Here is a 26,098-nt window from a genome sequence, read left to right on the forward strand (position 1 = left end):
CTTACAGTTTTTCTCAATTGCTAAAACACTCAAATCCATTGGCTGAACAAAGTTCTCAGTTGCCTGGACTCATTTAGCCAGTTATGCAGTCTGTTGTCAATACCTGAAACCATTTCACATGGTAAAACACAATTTGCAGATCTCAGACTTTTCAGCAAAACTCTAAACACATTTTCATTCTCAAAACACATTCTGCACTCTAATGCACATGTCATCCATACTGGTAAATACAAGTGGCAACAATCAAATACAAATAGAGAAGACATGTCATTGATTGAACACAACCACTCAAAATTGATTTAACCTGTTTCAAATGATGCGACACAACCAATACACCAGTTCAGAGAGCAAATAGGTTGTTGAATGTGGGAAGGAGAAAGTCTGAGAATGGATAGAAGAAACAATGTGAGAGGACGAGTGCGTATGCGAGGTGCTCGACGAGGAGGAAGAGGAGGGCAAGAAAGAGGAAGAGGAGGACGAAGAGGAAGAGGAAGACAAAGTGGAAATATCTGATGAAATTCGAGCTACAGTTATAGACCATGTTATTGTCCATGGACTGACAATGAGGTAAGCAGGACTTAGAGTGCAACCCAATTTGAGCTGATTTTCTGTGTCCACCATAGTAAGGACATTCAGAGAAGAGAACAGGTACAGTACACTACTGTATTTTTGTAATTGCAAATTTACTGTACTACACTATATGCAGCTGTTTCAATAAACATTTGTAAAGTTAATCACTGTATGTATTGTACTGCATGAATATGTTTTGTAACTGCACAACTACTTTTTGTAGAATTGCAAGGCTGCCACATGCAGGTGGAAGGACAGCTATATTCACTCGGGAACAAGAGGCCGTTATAGTTGGCATGGTCCTTCAAGATAATGCAATATGACTCAGAGAAATCCAGGAACGAGTGATACAAGGCAACACACACTTCCAGGGAATCGAAAGTGTGAGCATTTCCACAATTGACTGTGTCCTCCATCGTAACAGGATGCGAATGAAACAAGTATACAGAGTACCTTTTGAGCACAACTCACCAAGGGGGAAAGAACTGCGAGCTCAGTATGTGCAAGTAAGTGTACATTCAGAAACATTTACTGTAATCCAGATTGTCTACAGTACTAACACATACTATGTGAATGACATTACTCTTCAGTACATACAATGTATGTGAATCAGAAGCCTAATTGTACTCTACAGTATAGCACTGTCTCTGTACGACTTACAAAATCCTACATACAGTATATTGTATTTCTACACAGACAATATTTGACTTGGAATCCTTGGACAGACCCCATGAGTTCATCTTTGTCGATGAAGCAGGCTTCAATCTAACAAAGAGGAGAAGGAGAGGCCGAAACATGATTGGACAGCGGGCCATTGTTGAAGTCCCTGGTCAACGAGGTGGCAATGTCACAATCTGTGCTGCTATCAGCAACCATGGTGTTCTACATCACCATGTTACACTCGGGCCATATAACACCCAGCACCTTCTAAGATTTATTGCCAATCTAAGAGATTTTATTTGAGCAGCGGGTTCAAGAGCAGCAGGGTCAAGAGCTAAATGAGAATCCCATTCCCACCTATATGATAGTGTGGGACGATGTCAGTTTCCACCGAGCTGCTCAGGTAAGGGAATGGTTTTAACATCAATGGGCAGTTTATGAACTTGTACTTCCCTCCATACTCGCCTTTCCTGAATCTGATTGAGGAGTTTTTCTCCTCTTGGAGATGGAAAGTGTATGATAGACAACCTTACACCAGAGTAAATCTGCTGCAAGCCATGGATTTAGCCTGTGGTGATATAGGTGAGGAATCATGTCAGGGCTGGATACGGCACACAAGAGGCTACTTCCTCCGTTGCCTCAGGAGGGACAATATTGCTTGTGATGTAGACGAAGTGCTCTGGCCTGACCCAGCCCAAAGACAAGAAGAAGCACATTGATCACATGTTTACTCCTTTGATTTTTGTCCCTTTTAGTTTTGTATACTGTAGTACAGTGCATTGTAGGCTGTATACTGTACAATGGACAAATTGTATGGCCCTGAACATTGTGCTTTCCATTTATTAACAGTGCTGACTGCTCAATAGATTTTGACTGATTGCAGGTTCATATCAACAAAAAACAAGAATTACAGTATCACAGTGATAAAGGACACGTTTGTGAGATGCAGGGTACAGTACTGTAAAAAGGGGTACAAGGAGGAGAAAGAACATAAAACAAAATTGTAAAGAGCAAAGCAGAGTAGTAATTTCTGATCAATTTTGAGCTACTATGATAGAACATGTTTTCGTTCATCAAAAGACAATGATGGAAAAATATGAATATTTCTTTAGATTAAAAATGTACTTCTCCCTGAGAATTGTATGTTTTGAACAATGTGTTTTCTATTTTTCGGTGTATTGTTTACTGACTGCTTGAGAGTATATCTTTTTGATTACTTTGTTTATGATTTGTTTGACTTTGTGTTTGATTTTGAACACAGGTAAAACTGTTTTACCTGTGTTCAGGTAAGGCGAATGTTTCATTTTGCGAGAGGAGTCAGAGGTTATGTAAATAGTTCTTGAAGATGAGGTTTTGTGTTGAATGTTTTCAGGAAATGGAGCAAGGTTTCAGAAATTGTGTTTTAGCAATTGAGAAAAACGGTAATAATGAAGACATCAAAATGATGAAATAACACATATGGAATCATGTAATTAATATATTTTGTTTTTATGTTTTTTTTAACTTGTCTTCACTATTATTCTACAATGTAGAAAATAGTAAAAATTAAAGAAAAATCCTTGAATGAGTAGGTGTGTCCAAACTTTTGACTGGTACTGTACATCTTCATGTAAATTCATCCCCCTCACACGTGCACAGATTGTTATTTGGATTATTATTACTTGGACTGTAATTTGGATTCATTCTGATAATTCCTGGATTTATTTTCCTTTTTTCTTGACTTTTTGTTTGACATTCTACTGCATTTTTGAGGTGCTGGCTACTCAAGCATTTCACTGCACCCGCTATAACATCTGTTTAAGTGTATGTGTCTAAGAGGTAATATGTATGGTTGGAGTGTGGATAGTTGGTGACCAGCGTTTGACACCAGTCAGTTACACACTGGTGGTTGATTGTTTTACTTAGCTGTGTCCTGTATGAATCGACCCCTGACGACATGCCAACCTCGGGATGGAGGAATGTTTATGACTCTATACCTCCCCCTCTGTAGTGTTTGCCCTGGGCCCCCCAAGGCTAAAGTGTTGTTGTTTTTCTTTACCAGTTTTTTTTTATATAGAGGGAAAAGTCATTCATTTAGAATCATTGCTTTCAAAGCCCACACAAACACTGCATTTACAGCATATGTTTTCATGGGTCTTAAATTGAAAAAACCCAAAGACCTTTGTTAATCTGGTACAAAACTAACTTATTAGAGAACTAGTGGACCGGGACCCAGTGCACCAGTTTAACTATTAAGTGCACCAGTTTAACTATTAAGTACTCGGGTCAGCAGAGTACTTTTTGCTAACAGCGGAGTTGATTATGTTACAAATTATTCACCCATCCTGTCAAAAACACTGAGCCATTACAGTTTTGAACCTGCATTGATCTCTGTGTGGCCTCTGTCTCTCAGGCCCAACCCTTTTCTCACACAGTTACTCTGCCCTCTTTTACCCATTTCTAATCTTCAGTCAGTCTCACTAACATCTGGAAACAACACAAGAAATAGTCTCAAGGAAGTTGGTAGGAAAACCTACATTGTCTGCAACGTAAGAGATACATAGATGGTTATGAAAGGGGAAAGGGAAAGTGTTTAATAGAACAGATGTGCTGGGTGCAGATGTACTGGGTCTGAAATGGAGACAGAGAGAAAGTTGTGTCAGGGATGCTTCTCTTCCTGATTGAGGTTGTGGCAAGAATGAGGCATAGGGAATCTCATAATCAGAAAAGTCAGAATGTGTGTGTGTGCGTGCTTGCGTACATGTGTGTGTGCACGAGTGTGTGTTTGTGTGACCGATTTCTGCTATTTAAGGAATGCAAATTCTTTATCTTGTGATCAAATCATACAATACTGAGTTAAGTGTTGAGTGCTACATATGAAGCCATAGCATCCATGTAGACTACAGGAAGACTATGAATCATGCATTCCAATGAGTTTCACCCCTTGTTGGGTAAGGTGCCTTACCACGGTCATAAATACTATCGAGTGAACACTCACCACAGTAAAGGAGGGTGTGTGTTATATTAAATAGGTCCTTTGTAGTGGTTAGTCTTTACGAGTGGTCCTCTCAACTGTTTCCTGCTCAATTCATATTAAAAAGTTCCTGACTGCAAATTCATAACATGTACTGCATCACATGCACCGCATATATAAATCCTGTACAGAAATCTTAAATCTTAGAGGGGAACTGCACCTGCTGATTTGGCCAAATTTTTTGGCTTGCTCCTCAAGAAATGCATGGCATTACAGAAGCCAAATGTGAGTTGGCTTGGGGGTGTGGTTTGATGTGGGTGTTTCTTGGTTGTGTCCTTGCCACCATCAAGACTCACCCATCTGTCAGAACATTGACCGCAGCTGTTTCCCCCCACTCAATCACCACAAACAAACCTCCGGCAGGTTGAGTTCAAGAACTACAGGCAGATGTATGGTGAGATGCCGGAGGAAGCTTTGAATAGGTCAGTAAGCCTACAGAGTAATATGAGAAGAATGCAATTGCGGAATTTATGTAGATATTCTAAACTAAGTGTTTTGATAACTTTCAAATGTAGTAAAATGTCCATGTAGAATTAACTACGCTTTATGGGGCGGCAGGTAGCCTAGCGGGGCCAGTAACCGAAAGGTTGCTAGATCGAATCCCAGAGCTGACGAGGTAAAAATCTGTCGTTCTGCCCCTGAACAAGGTACTGTTCCCAGGCCGTCATTGTAATGTTCTTAACTGACTTGCCTAGTTAAATAAAACAAACAAATATATATAACACCATAGAAACAGTGTTCTGCTAATATAACAATGTGCTACTTTCATTGTCATTCCCAGACAATACAGATACTGTGCCTATCGGCATGTTGTCTTGTGGTAATGGGGCTACCTTGGAAAACATGTCAGGGTGGTCATACCTTCCTGTGCAGTGTCCTGTATACAACAGGAGTGTACGTACCTAATTCTGTCCTCCCCATCGAAAACCGTTGGTGAGCAGGCAAGAGGCGAGGCTGGAGGTGAAGTCTTTGCCAGATCCCTATTGATGGGAGTAGCAGTGTTGCCCCTCATCAAAGATACTGGTTGGTCACACACACACACACACACACACACACACACACACACACACACACACACACACACACACACACACACACACACAGAGCATTGACTGCATTAGCAGTAAATTATGTTTCATGTAATGAATTAACATTAAAAGAGATAGCAATATTGCCATTAATGTTACAAGCAAAGTTAGTCAAAAATAGCTAGCAATGCTAATGTTAGCTAGCTAAAATACGGTGACCCTCTCAATCTTTTGAAATCGTGTTTCCAAGCCAAATGTATTGAGGTAGGCTAACATTAGCCAGCTAGCTAGGTATCTAGCTAGTTAGGGTAGGTAGCTAGCTAGTTAGGGTTGCTAGCTAGAAAATGTCAGCAATGCTAGCAATGATAGTGATACTTATGGTTTCAAAGGGTTGGAAATGTTCTGGTAATTTTCCTGAAATTTTCCAGGGAAAGTTAAGCCCTGGAACTTTGGGATTTTTTTTTAAATTCATCAAAAAAGTTAGCTTATTGGAAGAAATTTCTGAATGTCCTTCGACCAGCATACACCTCTCCAGCCAGACATGCTTTATCTACTCATTTGCTGGATGTAGAGTTCAACAGAGTTCAAGTGAAGATCAAGCAAATCATAGAGAAAGCAGACAGTATTGCAATCATCTCTGATGGATGGTCGAATGTTTTTGGGCAAAGAATAATTAACTACATCATCTCCACCCCTCAACCAGTATTCGACAAGAGCACAGACACCAGGGACAACAGACACACCATTCCCTACATTGCAGATGAGCTGAAGGCAGTCATCAATGACCTTGGACCACAGAAGGTATTTGCACAGGTGACAGACAATGCTGCGAACATGAAGGTTGCTTGGTCTACAGTGGAGGAGTCCTACCCTCACATCACACCCATTGGCTGTGCTGCTCATGCATTGAATCTACTCCTCAAGGACATCATGGCACTGAAAACAATGGATACACTCTACAAGAGAGCCAAGGAAATGGTTAGGTATGTGAAGGGTCATCACGTTATCGAAGCAAGGGACTTTGTGGATCTGAGGCTCTTTCCCCTATTGCCTCCATCATCCTCCAAATCCCACCAACATCAGCCGCCTCAGAGCGCTAATGGTCCTTGTTTGGGAACACACACACCAAAGCACGCAACAGCCTGACCAATAGAAAGGTTGAAGAATTGGTGGCCATCCGGGCAAATTTGATTTTCTTTGAGCCATCCTCAATAAGGTTAGAAAGTGACAGTGAAGATGAGGCCTCAGAGTCTGATGTTCAAGAGGTGGACAATGAGAAGGTCCAGGGAGAAGACATGGAAGCCTGAGAGGAAGACAACCAAAGTTTAGTTTCTGGACTATTATTATTTTACAGATGTATGTTGAAAACGTTTTTGGGGATGCTATGGATCATTGAGGATCATTCAATATTCCCTTTCTTTTGTTTTTCAGTGAAATCATCCCATGTGAAGAGTCAACTCATGTAGTTAAAGTTAAATTCTATTGGAAGGATTGAATCATTTGCAATTATGTCTACTTATGATAAGGTCAAATGTTTATGTTTCTGTCTCCGTATGATACTGTAGGGTAAATATATCCAATGCAAAAAACATCTACATTTAAATGGTATTAATATTAATTTGCATATATTTCTGTTAATTCCCATATATTCCCGTTAATTCCCATGGAAAGTTTCCACCTATGAATATTCCCCAAAATGTGCAACCCTAGTGATAATGATTATAAAAAATATACATAAACAGATACATAACCAGCAGTCTATGGTATGGCTAGTTATACTCACCACCACTGGGGACCAACGAACTCCAACCACCTATTTTGCATGATCGGGTCATTGGCTTTGCATCGTGCTGCATGGTCAATCCGTATAGGGCGCTTCAGTCTCAAACGGCCGTGACCCTTTGAACGTGGTGGACGCGATGAAACAACAGAGCCCCATTTCATGAAGGGATGCGAAGTGGGTGGAAGCAAAAGGGGGCATAATTGAGATAATTGTTATCCAAACCGAACCTAAATTACTCATTGTGACTGAGGTTCCAAACTCCCTTTTAGATGAGACTGACTTCATGACCAATATTATATTATTTACACTGTAGTCAATTTTGACACTAGTATAAGTGTTCCTGACTCATCGATGCCACATAGGCTGTTTTCAAAGGGATTGGTTGTTTTTTAGAAATATTAAATTGAAAATGTTAACCTATTGACTTGACTGTGAGAATTAGAAGCTGTTGTATTCTGATCTGTTAGTACTTATCTCACCCCTCGTTTAGGATGGGGCTTTGGGTTACAGCATGACCTCACAATCACAGGAAAATAATGGTCACATGTTACTGTACACAGGTGAACAAATGTTGCCCTTTAAATCCATAGAATTTACATCTTAATATTTTTTAGAGAGCTAAATATAACCATGTTACTGATGCTCCGGAAAAAAAACTGGCATTTTGGGGTGAATTTGCGTACACGTTTTGTATTTGATCATCTAGAAATACATGTATGATGTTAATAAAGTGCATGTTCTGAGTGTGGGCTGTGATGACAGTATAGTCACAGGAAAAGACTGGCCAGTGTTTCCGCTCATCGAACTGCTTTTGAATGTCAGTGTGGGTCTGGCTGACTAGTGCTTCCTGATGAAAGGGCACTGGTGCCAAAGAGGGAGGTATAGCACACACACACTTTACACTTCCTCTATGTTTGTCTTACTACATAGCCTTGAGAGTAAGATATTTAATACTCTTATCATAAACATTGTATGATTTTTCATTTGAGTGTTTGATTGACATGTGTGATGTGTGAGAAGTTCAGATGTCTGTTCCGAGCTGGTGTCCCAGACACCGCCCCAACTCCCCCCACTTCTTACCCAAGCAATGCCTGGTTAAATGGGTCCTTTAACAGATTGCGCTCAAATAAATACTATACAATTCTATCCTTGGATAACATTTCTAGTTTGGGAGGCCTTTCTTTCTATCCCTAAAGCACTCTGAGTCTACCCAGAGAGAGGCTCGGGCAGAAGTGGAGCCCATTTTAACATCTCTTTATTAATTTACAAGGCAGATGCCCTTGTCCAGGCTCAGTTGATCTGACGGATGTACAGTATTTTGCTCAGTAACAGGGTGTAGTAGGCTAGTTTATTATACAAACCAATCAGTGCAAATTATAACAGCTGCCTCAGATCACCAAAATATATGAACAATGACAAAGAATATTAAAAACTAACACATGTTGATCTATTATCAACATGTTTTCAGTACCTCTTTTATGTCAGGGTTGCATAAGATTAACTCCACTAACCTCACTAAAAGTGCATAATGTCAGAGTTCGTTCTTGTGCGTCCATCCACAATTAACATAGATGTATATGTAACTAGTGATTGACGTTGTTGTGGAAATAGGTTAGTTAACAACCTATGGGAATCTGGTTTAGTTGCCTGTGTGTCTCTGTTACCCTCAGTTTCATTCTTGTATTATTTTATCTCCACTGTTTCTGTCAACAGAAAGGTTGCTCTACTCTGGGAATGAGAAGGGAGGGAGAGTAAAGTCCTGTAAATCCAGTGAAACCACACTATCAACGTCACGGCATCCTCCACATAGTGTCACTCTCTATCCAAAGGAGGGCAGTGTTTAACAAGAACAGAGTTTCAGTTAACCGTTGACTTGTCTCTCCATGTTTTGGTGAGAATGATTGACACATTCATTTTCAGGAAACAATCAAAATGATGTTGACATGTTTTTTTCTCTGTAAATATAAAAATGTGATAAAGTAACATGTTTAGATACTTTAATCATGTATACCCCTTCAAACAATTATCAATTCATCAGTAGCCTAGCCTAAATCACATCCCAACAAATATTTAAGTACATTCATTTGAATGTATGAGCTCCAGCTGTGGTTAATATTTGTTTGTTGCCTCTACTCCTCTCTGTCCTCTTTCCTCCATCCTCCTCTAGTCCTACGTCAGAGAGTATGGATTGTAATTATCAGGTCTCATCATCAGAGCTTTGTGTGGGCACCACTCCAGCCCTCTCAGTAGGTCAAATATCTCTCACATTGTTTATATGTTTGAGGTGAGAGAGGAAAGAGAGGAGAGGGTTGTTCTGTTTGTACCTAAAACAAATACACGAGTTAGATTAAGAAACAAATGAACAGCAACAAATTTGACACAAACAGATGGTTGGATGAAGCTTAGCCATACAGTGCCTTGCAAAATTATTCAGGCCCCTTGGATTTCTTCATTTTATTGTTTTACAAAGAGGGATTCAAATTTATTTAATTTTCATTTTTTGTTAGCAGTATACACAAAATAGTTTGCAATGTCAAACGGGAAGAACATTTTTATTTTTAAAGATGAAAAAAAATCTAAGAACTAAAATATAGTCATTGCTTAAGAAGTAATCTCATTTGGTAAGGCAAGCCTAAATCAGTTCAGGAGTCAAATTTGGCTCATCAAATCACATAACAAGTTACATGGACTCACTCTGTGTGAAATAATGGGGGTTGACATGATTTTTAAATGACTAACCCTTCCTCTGTCCCCCATACACACAACATATGTAAGGTCCTCAAGTCAAGTACTGAATTTCAAGCACAGATTAATCTACAAAGACCAGGGAGCTTTTCAAAAGCCTCATTTAAAAAGGGCAGTGATTGGTAGATGGGTAACAATAACAAATCAGACTTTGAATTTCTCCTTGCATAGTCTAATTAATTATGATGTGCATTCTGTATTAAACCACCCAGTCACCTCAAAGTTACAGTCGTCCTGAACTGAGCTGCAGGACAAGAACGAAACTGCTCAGGGATGTTACCACGAGGCCATTGGCGATTTTAAAACAGCTACAGAATTCAATGGCTATGATGGGAGAGAACTGAGGATGGATCAACAACATTGTAGTAGCTCCAAAATAATGACCTAAATGACGGTGTGAAATGAAGAACACAAATTTACAAAATACAAATATTCCAAAACATGCAACAAGGCACTAAAGTAATACTGGCCTAAAAGCAAAGCCCTATGTTTGGGGCAAATCCAACACAACACATCACTGAATAACTACCTCCTGATTCTCAAGTATGGTGGTGGCTGCATCATGTTATGGGTATACTTGACATCAGCTAACGCTGGGGAGTTTTTCAGGATAAAAATAAATGTGAAAGGGCTAAGCACAGGCAAAATCCTAGAGCAAAACCTGCTTCAGTCTGCTTTACATTTGAAGGGCTCCCGAGTGGCGCAGCGGTCTAAGGCACTGCATCTCAGTGCTAGAGGTGTCACTACAGACCCTGGTTCACTTCCAGGCTGTATCACAATTGGCCGTGATTGGGAGTCCCATAGGGCGGAGCACAATTGGCTAAGCGTTGTTAGGGTTTGGCTGGGGTAGGCTGCCATTGTAAATAAGAATTTGTTCTTAACCGACTTGCCTGGTTAAATAAATAAATACACTGGGAGAAGACAATAGCCTAAAATACAAGGCCAAATCCACACTGGAGTTGCTTACCAAGAAGACAGTGAATGTTATTAAGTGGCCAAGTTACAGTTTGATTTAAACCTGCTTGAAATAATATGGCAAGACATCTTGGCAGAGCTTGAAGTATTTTGAAAAGAATAATAGGCAAATATTGCACAATCCAGGTGTGGAAAGAAGTTAGAAACTTATCCAAGAAGACTCACAGCTGTAATTGCTGGCAAATGTGTTTCTAACATGTAGGGAGCTAAATAATTATGCAGCAACTCTATTTTACGTCATTTCTATTAATACACAAAAATACATAAAAACATTTCTTCTGCTTTGACATTAGAGTATTTTGTGTAGATTGTTGACAAAAAATGTCAATTAAATCCATTTTAATCCCACTTTGTAACACAAGTTTTTTAAAGAAATCCAAGGGGTCTGAATACTTTTGTAAGGCACTGCATATACAGTATAACCTACAGCTACAGTTTGCATAAATGTTGTCCCTGAAAAGTGTCCCACTCCAAACCCTGCCTAGTATATCTAAGAAATGTGGGAGTGGTAAGGCTGTTCAGTCAGAAATAGAAATTCAGGAATTGCACTGTACCTATAACTTGCTTGGACTGTTCCTTTCTTTAAATGGCTGCTGTTGTCTGGTTCAACATGAGCAGGAAGTGTAGCGCTCCAAGTCAGCTCCAGGAAACGAGAAAAAACACCAAAAGCCCCTTTGTGTTGCCTTCCTTATTTACAATTGTTTACTGGCCACAACTACATTATCAGCATATATTTCTGACCCTGTCACAGGGTCATGTGCTGCGTAGGGATTCCAAACACAGAAAATACATAGAAATCACAGCCTCTCTGTGCAAATTTACTAGCCAGGCAGGCATTGGATGAGTCTTTCAAGGGAGGGAGGTAGAATTTAATTTGCTGCTTTTTCTACGAGTGCATGAAGGTGTCTTTGTCTCCACTGAATGGTTTGTGTTTTGATTAAATGTTCAGCTGAAGTAAAAGAAACACTGAGCAATGATCTCATCGCTGGTGCTGTTTTCTGGAATGGAAACCATGTTTAGCTTTTCTCTGTCTACTTCTCTCTTCTTTCTCGATTTCTCGTCAGTGTAACGGACACTCAGCACTCTTTAGTGGCTTGAATGGGATCTTTAATGGGAACTCCAGTGAGAGGCCCTTAGCTGATATTTAATTACCTCAGGGCTCTGGAGCGGCTCCATACTTTTCTTCTCAGGCCCATTATGCGCTTAGCTGAGATGAGTGAGGAGGTCAGACCGGACTGGACCCAGGCCCAGCACAACTGACGAGGCCCACAAAGGTGGAACACTGACAAAACCTCACTCAGAAAGGCAAGGTCCACACAGGAGTACATCATTATCATTTAACCCTAAAATACATAGGAGGTAAATATCCACAAGGACATAGAGACATACATTAATGGATTGATGTGACCATATCCTCAGAGAGTGAATATGTGCACCTCCCCCTCCATCAAGGCCAGCTTAGATGAGATGCCATCTCTTCCACTTCCTCCCACAGAGCTGTGGGGATGGGGGGGGTAGTGATAATCAGAAGATCAGGCCTGAGCCGACATGGTCCCACCCAGCTCTAATGGGTTCAGAAGAGGGTCGGAATTTGGGGAGGGGAGAGAGATTATCCAGGGCCGAGGGGCAGGCAGGGCGTTTCTCTCTCTCAGGCTCCCATCTAGCATTGTCCGGAAGTGTAAAGGGCGACTAGTGTCATCATGAGGAGGTTCTCCAGAATACGACTAGCTACTGTCAGCCAGCCGCCCTGGAGCAACTGTCAAATCAGGGACAAAGCCCCAACCCACATGTCTCCCCCTGCTGTATCTCGATGTAAAGTGACAGATTTTTACAATGTTACAAAACATTCAGTCATTTGTAACAAAGTGGTTGTCCGTTATTTAACAGGCCCAGATACTGTATATACGTTGAGCAGTTGGCCTCAGGAGGTTCAAGAGGGAAAAGAAAAGGGAGGGTTGATGTTCTGGGTTGGCAGAGGAACCATTCCTTCCTCTCTACCAATCATACTCCTTTCCTTTTGCTAAAGTGTTTCTCAAATTCAGTGTAGTAAAAATAAATGTTGAGTTTTCAAGTCTTTGATAATGCACGTTTTAGATGCCTACTGGCGAGAAGTGATCTCCTAGGAACTGGAGCCTGCAGCTCCAGCCGTTTAGTGAGGGCTTTCTGAGGTAAAATATCTAAAGAGAGGCCCTTCGAAAGAGAAAATCAAACTACACTATAAACAAACATGTAAACACTGTCTCTCAGTGTTTCTTTAAATGTTTTTGCATTCCTGCATTCCACCCCCCTGTTCTACAAAGTGTCATACAGAGCCTTTGATTTGATGTTCTTATAAGTTGATAAATGTCTTCAGGCTCTACAGCTCAGGAACAGCTAATTCTCTCCATATGTGTGTTTGTCTGTGTTTGTGTGCTGCATTAAGAGATGTTAAACCCATTGGCTCATATACTCCTAAATGATTATCATGAAAAAACTGCTTATTGGATCAACTTCTTTTAATAAGGTTGTTTATTAACCTACGTAAAAAACGGAGTTAAATTGCCTATTAATCATATTACTGTAGTGATTCACAATTGAGAGAGAGCCTACATCAGCATAAAATAGATGAAAAGCCCATAATCTGTAACCACAGCAGCCATTTATCACAAACACCGGCTTCTCTGGCATTATCACTGAAGGTGAGAGCTGGAAATATTCTTCAAATAATCTGAGGAACTATTGTCATTCTCAATTGATTCTAAAAACCAACTTTGTTTACTTGCTGTTTGAGGTGAAGAAAAATTACTTTGAGAAGCTCCACAGCTCATGGTGGTGAATGAAGACAATAAGAAATACTATCCCCAAATGGACACATTCATAGGCCTACATTTGCATGCAGGCCAGTTAGATTAGTCCTATTTATACGTGCTTAATCGGGTGCGCGTCCTTACTCCACATTGACAGGAGCATTTCAAACAAAAGTTTTTGTTTGACATGTTTTGTGTCATCAGGAAAAACCTCTATCAACCTTTGATACAGTCTGGAAATGAGGTTTGTCAGACTGCCTTAAAATAGTTTCAATCTTTGAAGCTTCTTGCTTGTCCAGTGTTTTCTGCACAGAGAGAATAAAGTGTTGTATCTGCAAATGTACACCTCAGTGCCCTCACAGACTGGACTTGCCTGGTTGCCTGACCCTGCTGAGACCCCTGTCACTATCTGCTCCTGCTCAGATCAGGCATAATAATAATAATTCAGATGACCATTATTCCCAGATCCCAGACAGTAGCCCACCCATCAACTCAAGATGGAACTTTGTATCCATTCACTGATTGTTACAATATACTCAAAATTCACCTGAGCTTCGTAGACTGGTCTTCCCTGGCTGTCTGACCATGCTGGGATAATTGTCACTATCTGATCCTGCTAAGACATGATGAGCATGGTATTGTGTACTGACTGTGCACCATGACAGTGTAGCCTGTAGAGCTGTTTATACCATGTCAGTGTGAAAAGTTGGGAATTAGCTAGGGAAACTGACAGATCAACAACGTTACTTTGCTATACTGACTAATAAAAACTCACATTGAGCTGTCAAAAAAATGCTGACCGCTGGTTTCATCAATTGATTCAGGTCTAGTGGGATTGAGGAAAAACGATTAGCTAAAGTTAGTGAGATAGCAAACGTTAGCCAACTTTTGGCTTGCTCTAATGGTACATCAACTAATGAAAACGAGCCAAGTGAATTTACTTCTGTTGAAACGGGACAAAAAGGCTACTAAAAATGTCCTACACACAACAGGTGTTAGATACAGCTACAGTTGAAGTCGGAAGTTTACATACACCTTAGCCAAATACATTTAAACTCAGTTTTTCACAATTCCTGACATTTAATCCTAGTAAAAATTCAATTTTAGGTCAGTTAGGATAACCACTTTATTTTAAGAATGTGAAATGCCAGAATAATAGTAGAGAGTGATTTATTTCAGCTTTTATTTCTTACATCACATTCCCACTGGGTCAGAAGTTTACATACACTCTATTAGTATTTGGTAGCATTGACTTTAAATTGTTTAACTTGGGTCAAACATTTTGGGTAGCCTTCCACAAGCTTCCCACAATAAGTTGGGTGAATTTCGACCCATTCCTCCTGACAGAGCTGTAACTGAGCTAGGTTTGTAGGCCTCCTTGCTCGCACACACTTTTTCAGTTCTGCCAACACATTTTCTATGGGATTGAGGTCAGGGCTTTGTGATGGCTACTACAATACCTTGACTTTGTTGTCCTTAAGCCATTTTGCCACAACTTTGGAAGTATGCTTGGGGTCCTTGTCCATTTGGAAGACCCATTTGCGACCAAGCTTTAACTTCCTGACGGATGTCTTGGGATGTTGCTTTAGCATATCCACGTAATTTTCTTTCCTCATGATGCCATTTATTTTGTGTAATGCACCAGTCCTTCCTGCAGCAAAGCACCCCCACACCATGATGCTGCCACCTCCGTGCTTCACGGTTGGGATGGTGTTCTTCACGGTTGGGATGGTGTTCTTCGGCTTGAAAGCATGCGCCTTTCTCATTCCAAACATAACGATGGTCATTATGGCCAAACAGATCCATTTTTGTTACATCAGACCAGAGGACATTTCTCCAAAAAGTACAATCTTTGTCCCCATGTGCAGTTGCAAACCGTAGTCTGGCTTTTTTTGGCGGTTTTGGAGCAGTGGCTTCTTCCTTGCTGAGTGGCCTTCAGGTTATGTCGATATTGGACTCGTTTTACTGTGGATATAGATACTTTTGTACCTGTTTCCTCTAGCATCTTCACAAGGTCCTTTGTGTTGTTCTGGGATTGATTTGCACTTTTCGCACCAAAGTGCATTCATCTCTAGGGGACAGAACGTGTCTCCTTCCTGAGCTGTGTGACGGCTGCGTGGTCCCATGGTGTTCATACTTGCGTGCTATTGTTTGTACAGATGAACGTGGTACCTTCAGGCATTTGGAAATTGCTCCCAAGGATGAACCAGACTTGTGGAGGTCTACAATTTATTTTCCTGAGGTCTTGGCTGATTTCTTTTGATTTCCCATGATGTCAAGCAAAGAGGCACTGAGTTTGAAGGTAGGCTTGAAATACATCCACAGGTACACCTCCAATTGACTCAAATTACGTCAATTAGCCTATCAGAAGGTTTGAAAGCCATGAAACAATTTCTGAAATTTTCCAAGCTGTTGGAACTCCCTCTCCCGGATCCGGGAGAATTGTCATCAACTGACACTAATTAGCATAACAAAAAATATTACTAGAAAATATTCATATTCATGAAATCACAAGTGAAATATATTGAAACACAGCTTAGCCTTTTGTTAATCACCCTGTCATCTCAGATTTTGAAATTATGCTTTACAGCCAAAGCAAGACAAGCATTTGTGTAAGTTTATCGATAGCCTAGCATAGCATTATGCCTAGCTAACAGCAGGCAGCTTGGTCACGAAAATCAGAAAAGCAATCAAATTAAATCGTTTACCTTTGATGAGCTTTGGATGTTTTCACTCACGAGACTCCCAGTTAGACAGCAAATGTTAATTTTGTCCCATAAAGATGATTTTTATAGCCGAAATACCTCAGTTTGTACTTCACGTTTGGTTGTGAAATCCACCGGAAACTGCGGTCACGACAACGGCGAAAAATATTCCAAATTAGAACCATAATATCGACAGAAACATGGCAAACGTTTTTTTTTAAACAATCGTCAAGGTGTTTTTCAAATATCTATTCGATAATATATCAACCGGGACAGGTGGCTTCTTAGTAGGAAAGAGAGAAACAATGGTCGCATTTGTCTATTACGCACAAATCACTCTTAGAGCCTCCAGCTGACCACTGACGCAATGTTGTCGTTCAGGCTCATTTTTCAAAATAAAAGCCTGAAACTATGTATTGTGACACTAGACATATTAGGGAAGCCATAGAAAAAGGAATCTGGTTGATATCCCATTCACTGCTCAATAGGGACGCATAGGAACGCAGAGCTTTCCAAATAAGAGTCCCTTCCTGATTGGATTTTTCTCAGGCTTTCACCTGCAATATCAGTTCTGTTAAACTCACAGACAATATTTTTACAGTTTTGGAAATGTTAGAGTGTTTTCTATCCTAAGCTTTCAATTATATGCATATTCTAGCATCTTGTCCTGACAAAATAGCCCGTTTACTTTGGGAACGTTATTTTTCCAAAAATGAAAATAGTGCCCCATAGTTTCAAGAGGTTTTAATTAAAAGCACAGTCAACTTAGTGCATGTTAACTTCTGACCAACTGGAATTGTGATACAGTGAAATAATCTGTTTGTAAAAAATTGTTGGAAATCTGACTTGTGTCATGCACCAACTTGCAATGTCCTAACCAACTTGCCAAAACTATAGTTTGTTAACAAGAAATTTGTGGAGTGGTTGAAAAACGAGTTTTAATGACTTCAACCTAAGTGTATGTAAACTTCCGACTGCAACTGTACCTGACAGATAGCTAGAGACTAACATTAGAGCCGAACTGGCTGTGGTAGCTACTAGCTAGCTAGCTAGTTCATTATCTTCAGACATAACTTCAGCTGAGAGGTAATATAACATTACTGTAGCTAATGTTACATGTCAATTAAACTACTTGCTCAGCACTGGGAATAAATACTTTTTTTCTGTTAAAAAGTTAAGTCAAACAGCAGTTACCTTGCCAGGTATATCAATCAAATATAGAGTAGGCAGTTTCTGCTCTGTTTGCTTTTACAACTCTGAGAAAAGGCGCAACTCACACAGAGACAGCAGCTGCAGACACCATGCCTTTCAGAAGCTTTGCCTTCACACAGCCTGTCTGCACACTCTGTGGTGTCTGCTCAGTCCTAAATTCAGCCGGCAGACCCCGCCAATCAGCCTACCTGACTGCTCTGAGGCGTCTGTATGGTCCTAAAGCACACTGATACAGCTTGTAGTATAACAGTGCAATGATAAAACTGGGGGGGACAAAAATGCAATTTTAAAATGTGAGGGGAACATGTCCCCCCCGTCCCCAGAGAAAATTGCATACTGCATTATGTCCTTCTGACCAATCCCTTGGACATAAAATAGGTTTGTTTGGATTGCACTAAGGTGGAGTGAAATGGGAGGGTGATATGGGGTGGTTGAGGGTGACAGAATAATTTGTAGTGGTGATTGAGGGTGACAGAATAATTCAGATAACTGGATAATTGGCTGGTGGGTTTCAATAGAGGGTGCAGTTACTGTGGAGGGGTGGTGCGCATTGTGGTGAATGGCAGACCTCTATTGATCTCTCTTTCCAGTCTTGGCCTCTCATCTCACACAGGAAGGCAGGCGACTGTGCAGTCTCTCCTTCAAATGCATTACATCACCCAGGTATGATAATGTCGTCGTTCAGTCACGACCTCGTGAAGCATAAGATATTACAGTTTTGAATGTCCCGTTGGTAGTTGAATCTTCTGCGTAGGTCATCGATTTTATTTTCCAAAGATTGCATGTTTGCTAGCAGAATGGAAGGCAGTGTGGCTTTATTTGATCGCCTACGAATTCTCAGAAGGCAGCCCGCCGGACCCTTTTTCTCCGCCTTCTCTTCACGCAAATGACGGGGATCTGGGCCTGCTCCCGGGAAAGCAGTATGCCATTCACGTCGGGCTCGTCGGACTCTTTAAAGAAAAAAATGGATTCTGCCAGTTCGTGGTGAGTAATCGCAGTTCTGATGTCCAGAAGTTATTTTCGGTCATAAGAGACGGTAGCAGCAACATCATGTACAAAATAAGTTACAAACAATGCAAAGAAACAAACAAAAACACAATTGTATCGGAACACGGAAGACGTCAGCCTTCTTCTCTGGCACCATTTTAGCAATGCAGGCCCTGAGAAATCTCTTCCCTCCTTTGATGGACTTATCTCTCCCACTCAAACGTTTTCACAGAGTGTGTTAGGGTCTTGGTTCAACTATAGCTCTGCAATCGGTTTATTGATGCTCACTAATGACTTGTTTAAGGATGTGTGTATATTTCTGCTGTGCACAAGGCTGTACTGGAAACCAGGCTATCCTGTGTGCAGTGCAATATATCAACAGGCACATGGAGCTCGTCTTCTTTGAAATCTAGATTTGAAAGAAAGTGCAAGTCTCAAGGAAACCAGAAGATAGGAAAAGCAGGCTGCTTTCACAGCACATTTCAGAGGATGGAGTGTTTGAAGAGAAATACAGTCAGCATCAGAGCAATGTGATGTTCTCCAGACCGAAGCATCAGACTCTTAGGGCAATATCATCTTCAGATTGATGGAGATCATTGTACAAAATAATAATGTGGATGGTCATTATGGTATCTGTTAGCATAGTATATGCTTGTGGTCAGTGGCGGACTTACCATTAGGCAGAAGAGGCAATTGCATTAGGCCTCACATCATCAAGGGGCCTCGTGAGCTGGGCATAATTGTTTATTTGTTTACTAGTAATATATATATATATAATTTCTCCACTTGAGGCTTCTCTCGAGGCGCGATTAATATTACATTATCTAAGTTAAAAAATGATTTAGTAAAAAAGACAGGTACTGCTAATAATACTCCCTTCGTCATTGTGGCAGAGAGTACATCAATCAAATCAAATTTTCGTACATCAGCTGATATCTCAATGTGCTGTACAGAAACCCAGCCTAAAACCCCAAACAGCAAGTGTAACAGTATAACTTTAGACCGTCCCCTCGTCCATACCCGGGCGCGAACCAGGGACCCTCTGCACACATCAACAACAGTCACCCACGAAGCATCGTTACCCATCGCTCCACAAAAGCCGCGGGGCCCTTGTAGAGCAAGGGGAACCACTACTTCAAGGTCTCAGAGCAAGTGACGTCACCGATTGAACCGCTATTTAGCGCGCACCGCTAACTAAGCTAGCCGTTTCACATCCGTTACACAAGCAATGCAGGTGTAGAAGCACGGTGGCTAGGAAAAACTCCCTAGAAAGGCCAAAACCTAGGAAGAAACCTAGAGAGGAACCAGGCTATGTGGGGTGGCCAGTCCTCTTCTGGCTGTGCCGGGTGGAGATTATAACAGAACATGGCCAAGATGGTCAAATGTTCATAAATGACCAGAATGGTCCAATAATAATAAGGCAGAACAGTTGAAACTGGATCAGCAGCACGGCCAGGTGGACTGGGGACAGCAACGAGTCATCATGTCAGGTAGTACTGAGGCATGGTCCTAGGGCTCAGGTCCTCCGAGAGAGAGAAATAAAGAAAGAGAGAAAGAGAGAATTAGAGAGAGCACACTTAAATTCACACAAGACAGGAGAAGTACTCCAGATATAACAAACTGACCCTAGCCCCCCGACACAAACTACTGCAGCATAAATACTGGAGGCTGAGACATGTACTTGCCTTCAGAAAGTATTCATACCCCTTGACTTATTACATATTTTGTTTTGTTGAAAATGGATTAAATAGATTTTTCTTCATTCAGCCACAAGAGCATTAGTTAGGTCAGGCACTGATGTTGGGCCATTAGCCCTGGCTCTCAGCATTCCAATTCATCCCAAAGGTTTTCGATTGGGTTGAGGTCAGGGCTCTGTGCAGGCCAGTCAAGTTCAGTCAAACATTTCTGTATGGACCTCGCTTTGTGCACAGGGCATTGTCATGCTGAAACAGGAAAGGGCCTTCCCCAAACTGTTGCCCCAAAGTTGGAAGCAAAGAATTGTCTAGAATGTCATTGTATGCTGTAGCTTTAAGATTTCCCTTCACTGGAACTAAGGGGCCAAGCACGAACCATTGACAAAAAAAGCCCCAGGCCATTATTCCTCCTCCACCAAACTTTACAGTTGGCACTATGCATTGGGGTAGGAAGCCTTCTCCTGGGATCCTCCAAACACCGATTTGTCCATCGGACTGCCAGATGGTGAAGCTGGACTCATCACTCCAGAGTTTCCATTGCTCCAGAGTCCAAAGGCGATGAGCTTTACACCACTCCAGCCAACACTAGGCATTGCACATGTTGATCTTAGCCTTGTCTCAGCCATGGAGACCCATTTCATGAAGCTCCCGATGTACAGTTATTGTGCTGATGATGCTTCCAGAAGCAGTTTGGAACTCGGTAGTGAGTGTTGCAGAGGACAGATGATTTTTACGTGCTACGCGCTTCAGCACTCAGCGATCTCGTTCTGTGAGTTTATGTGGTCTACCACTTCGCTGCTGAGACGTTTTTGCTCCTGGACGTTTCCAGCTCGAGCAGGGCAGAGGTTTTACAAATGGACTTGTTGGAAAGGTGGCATCCTACGACAGTGCCATGTTGAACGTCTATGGAAATTGCATGGCTGTGTGCTCAATTTTATGCACCTGTCAGCAACGGGTGTTGCTGAAATAGCCGAATCCACTAATTGTATATATAGTGTATCATATGCCCCAGTTCATAGGAAGGATCACCCTAGTGAAGTAATCCTGTGGATGTCACATAGGCATACTCTCTCTCCCTGCTAACTTCAACTCAGAGAACTGTGCAGCGTCATCACTATAATTAAACCTGTTTTTGTGACAATAATTGTGAGAAATAAACTAACAAGAAAATGTGGGCAAAACATCTACCCACCTTACATCATGCCTCCTGTGGCATCTGTTTCTGCAACGTTAGTTTGAGCATAGGACTACACATTCCCTGTCAATAACTTTACAATAACTGTTTGTACTTCCAAGTACAGCTTGCATGCCAAAGCCCATTTGGGTATTGAGGAGGGGGTGAATGGGAGACATATCTATTCCAACTCTCAAGACGTGAGAGGCGCACACAGCTGAAAATCCCCCTTCTCCCTCCACCCACCCTTCCCCCGTTGCTCTTTGAAGCCCAAACAGCACATTGCTCCCTGCTGCCATAGCAGCTCCTAGTTGAGTGTGTGTCGGTCTGTGTGTTTGCACCCGCGGATACACTCTCGAAGAGTGCTCAACAGGAGTTAGTAGGGTACAAAGCTGTGGCGCATGGTATCGTTGCCTGTTTTCGCCACTTCTCCAAAAAGTCCTTAAGAAGTCACGGCCCCGGTTCGGGTGGAAGTCTTCTTCATCCTCATTGGTTTGTCCACACCCCTCCAGAGATAAGGAAGCAAGCCTTCCGCTTCTCTCGCAGCAGAGGGAGAAAGTGACATTCGTGAAACTGGAGGGCAAATGACAAAAAAGCTGCATTGCGTGAACAAGTCTCTTGGATATTTTTGTGTCATTTGCCTATTTCTGATGAAGTAATTCGCTTAACTAATTTCCTTTTTTATTGAATTGACATTTTCATTTAAAATTCGGATTCAAAGATTTGGAGCGACTTCGGCTGATAGACTGACTACCTACCCTGGCGGCAGACATGTATGTTGATTTTGTGTTTACCTTGTGGTTTGTCCTAAGTAGCATATGGCATTTAGGTGTGAATTTAAGAAGTGTGTGTATATTTATTTTCACGATATTTGATATAGTCTTCTGCATAGCCGGGCTACTGCAATACAGTAAATCACGTGAAGCACAATTTTGCAACCATTCAATCACACAACGGACTGCATGTAGACTAGAGACTATAGATAGGCCTGGCTATTTAGTCATGTTTCCTTTTTAAAATAAATTGTGGTCTACTTTGTGTTGGTGGAATTCTCCAGCAGATTGTCATGGGTGACGAGGCAGTGACCCATGATGAGTGCAGGGTAGACGGAGAGGGCTCATTGTTGCTCAGCGTTATGATGACAAAGAGAGTATTGTCTGTAAACTGAGATTTGTTTGATATTTGAAATGAATGCGATAGAGATGCTTGCTAGCCACGGGTATTTAGTAACACAAGCCGCGGGAAAGAATCCTTGGCTTTTTATGAAACAGGGCGACACACTATATAGCCTGTCAGTGCACCATATGATAATCTGTTTATAGAATCCAATATATTGTAAGTGTTAGTGTATCAGCTGTCTGTCAGAATCACTTGACGCTACACTAACATTTTGTTTCGCGAATCATGTCCTTATCTCCATTGCTGTTGCTTGCCGATTTCCCTTATCTAATCTCCTACAATCTAATCCATCTGTTGACTTTTTTTTTCTGTCGATGCAAGGGAATGTCTCCATCTGCAAATGATGAAACCTTGTTTACATTGGCCGCAGATTTGAAGTTGTAATAGCCAGAATAAGCATCTGGATAAAATGGACAAGCACATCCCATGTTTGGAGTGAAGCCATTGCTAGATAATGTCCTGCATGTAAGCCGAAACAGTTACAACTTTCCAGAAACCGTCTTAAATTCCGTGTAATAGAAGCCTAACACGAATAATCATGATGTCATTGATGCTGCTGACTAACTACATGTAACTGCCAAAATAAAGGAAACCCCAACATAAAGCGTCTTAAAAGGGCAATGCACGTTGGCATAGATTCTACATGTGTCTGGAACTCTATTGGTGGGATGTGACACCATTCTTCCACGAGAAATTCCATCATTTGGTGTTTTGTTGGTGATCGAAAACGCAGTCTCAGGCGTCGCTCCAGAATATCCCAGTTGTGTTAAATTGGGTTGAGATCTGGTGACTGAGACACACACCCTATGCTCCTTTGAGACCCCTCTTTCAAAGTCACTGAGATCTCTTCTAGCCATGATAGCCACAATATTGGGCAACTGGTTATTTTTATACATGACCCTAAGCATGAGGATGTTAATCGCTTAATTGTCTCAGGAATCGCACCTGCTTTCAATATACTTTGTCCCTCATTTAATATATTTTGGCAGTTACCTGTATGTTAATAGATTTGAGAGGGTTATATTCCTATTGTTACAGTTATGGCCTATGAACAAAATGTCCTTCTCTCTCGATATGATCTTGTTGGCTATGTTTTATCCAATGGCCAGCTCAGCCCCGTGCCTCTTCTGGAAGTAGTAGCCCCAGTCTGAACAGAGTGTGGGAAACTCTGCCTTCTGGGTAGTACCAAGCCAGGGCCACACAATCTGCCCTTTGTGCAAGGGCTTGACCGCCGTCAGGGGGCTTAATTTAGCCAATGATTCGATCAACAAAAACAATTACGATAAAAGGGATATAGACAGGGAAGTAGGATAGGAGTGTTTTTCTCTCAGTGGGCTGTACACACACAAGAGGCTGGCCAGGCTGTCATGGCAGTGAAAAATCCCTCTGCCTTCAGAAATAGGTTTGTTGTTAACGTGATAGCGTGAAGTGGTTTTGTAGAGACTGGTCGTGGGAGGAATGAGTGGTGTTATGTTTGGGATATGAGGATGGCTGTGTACCCCATGTGTAAGACCAACACTGACCTACACACGTCCCCTGTGCCCACAGTAGAGCTAGATGATATGGTCAAAAATCCATAGCACAATAAATTGACCCTTTTTTGTTGCAATAATTATACATTTATTTTTTGGGGAGGTGTTCAGTTACTCTCCGTTTAGCGCCCTTTTTACACCATGTACAGGAATTGCCACAATATATTAGCCTAAGTTATTTGGTTACCAGGTGATCCAGCATATGATTAATAAGATGATGAAACACTTCTACAGAAAGAGACCTGTATTTTAAACATGCATTTATTTATTCAGATTTAAATGCAATAGTATTTAATCCAAGTTCAAGTATATTGGTGTTTGGTAATTGCAGCATATTATTTGCTCCAAATGCAATCAAAATGTCGGCATAACTTTTTGCTAAATTGATATTTAACTTTATTACAATACATACCAATGGCGAGGTGAAGTCGATGTCCAAGACACTGCAACCTCATCCACCTGTTTAGGTTGGTGGCATTAAAGATGTTTGCCCCACTGTCCATTGTGATGCACACCTGCTTCTCCTCTGGCGGATCCCAGGCTGCTAACGAGTCCCACAGCCCCTGGGATATTATCTCTGCAGTGTGGTCCTCTGGAAAGTGGGCAGTCTGCAAGCACCTGCTGCGCAGCTTCCAGTCAGCAACGATGTAGTACAGTGTCAATGACATATAGGGCTCCACTTGTTCTCGTGAAATGGTGCACCTGTTTTGGCATGACATTTCCTGTACATGGCATTTTGTAATTCTTGTCCAGAGTGTAAACCATCTACTTGAACCTACTTTGTTGAATGTCTTTTGGGATGTGGTACATTATGGCATCTTATTTCATTCCCTCAGTACGTGTTTTGCATAGGGAGTTGTGTTTGCAAAATATTCCATAATGGGTTGTTGCCTGGGCTTTGCTCTTGTTATGATGCTTGTTAGCCTCTGCCCAATTTGTTTTGTTTTCATGCTGTATTAACATGGCTGTGTTTCAAATGGTGAAATAAGTTGCTTGTGACCTGTGTTGTTGCTATAGTATTTTGTGTCATTTCAATAAGCCCAAACAACTGATCCTTTTGCGGTAATTATTTCTGGGACTGCATTTTCTTCGTCTCTGTTCATATCTCCCCCTAACAAACAAGGCTACTCGCAACATCACTTGGGAGAATTGCCAACATCAGGTGTGGGAAGCATGGGATAGAACACGGCTCTGATTGGCTGCTGTAGTCTTGGTTCAAATGAAACTGCATAGATGGGCGTGTTAAGCTCCAGTACAGAGTGTGCGGGGGCACCGGTTAGTTGAGGTAGTATGTACATGTAGGTAGAGTTATTAAAGTGACTATGCATAGATATCAACCGAGAGTAGTTGCGGTGTGGGGGGTGCAATGCAAATAGTCTGGGTAGCCATTTGATTAGATGTGCAGGAGTCTTATGGTTGAGGGGTAGAAGCTGTTTAGAAACTTATTTGACCTAGAATTGGTGCTCCGGCACCGCTTGCCGTGTGGTAGCAGAGAGAACAGTCTATGACTAGGGTGGCTGGAGTCTGACAATTTTTAAGGCCTTCCTCTGACACCGCCTGGTATAGAGGTCCTGGATGGCAGGAAGCTTGGCCCCAGTGACGTACTGGGCCGTTTGCACTACCCTCTGTAGTGCCTTGCGGTCAGAGGCCGAGCAGTTGCCATACCAGGCAGTGATGTAACCAATGGTGCAGCTGTATAACCTTTTTGTGGATCTGAGGACCCATGCCAAATCTTTTCAGTCTCTTGAGGGGGAATAGGTTTTGTCGTGCCCTCTTCACGACTGTCTTGGTGTGCTTGGAACATGTTAGTTTGTTGGACACTAAGGAACTTGAAGCTCTCAACCTGCACCTTTACTGCCCCATTGATGAGAGTAGTCCACAATCATCTCCTTTTGTCTTCATCACGTTGAGGTTGTTGTCCTGGCACCACATGGCCAGGTCTCTGACCTCCCTATAGGCTGTCTTGTCTGTGATCAGGCCTAACACTGTTGTGTCATCGGCAAACTTAAAGATGGCGTTGGTGTCGTGCTTGGCCGCGCAGTCATGAGTGAACAG

At 41.6% G+C, this 26,098-nt stretch overlaps 1 protein-coding gene across 2 annotated transcripts in view; it reads left to right on the forward strand.

Moving 5' to 3' along the window:
- Positions 1–4,598: 4,598 nt before the first annotated feature.
- LOC115134285 (rho family-interacting cell polarization regulator 1-like) overlaps positions 4,599–26,098 on the forward strand; it is a 91,688-nt gene continuing 70,188 nt past the window's right edge. Inside the window, exon 1 of one of the 2 annotated variants that reach the window (XM_065022588.1) lies at positions 4,599–4,665. The gene's annotated coding sequence lies outside the window, so the exon portion shown is untranslated. Of the gene's footprint in view, positions 4,666–21,708; positions 22,106–26,098 lie in introns of those variants that run through there. The other variant, XM_065022587.1, reaches the window with a different exon arrangement.

The sequence above is a fragment of the Oncorhynchus nerka genome, linkage group LG9a (assembly GCF_034236695.1).
Source record: "Oncorhynchus nerka isolate Pitt River linkage group LG9a, Oner_Uvic_2.0, whole genome shotgun sequence".
Lineage (NCBI taxonomy): Eukaryota > Metazoa > Chordata > Actinopteri > Salmoniformes > Salmonidae > Oncorhynchus > Oncorhynchus nerka.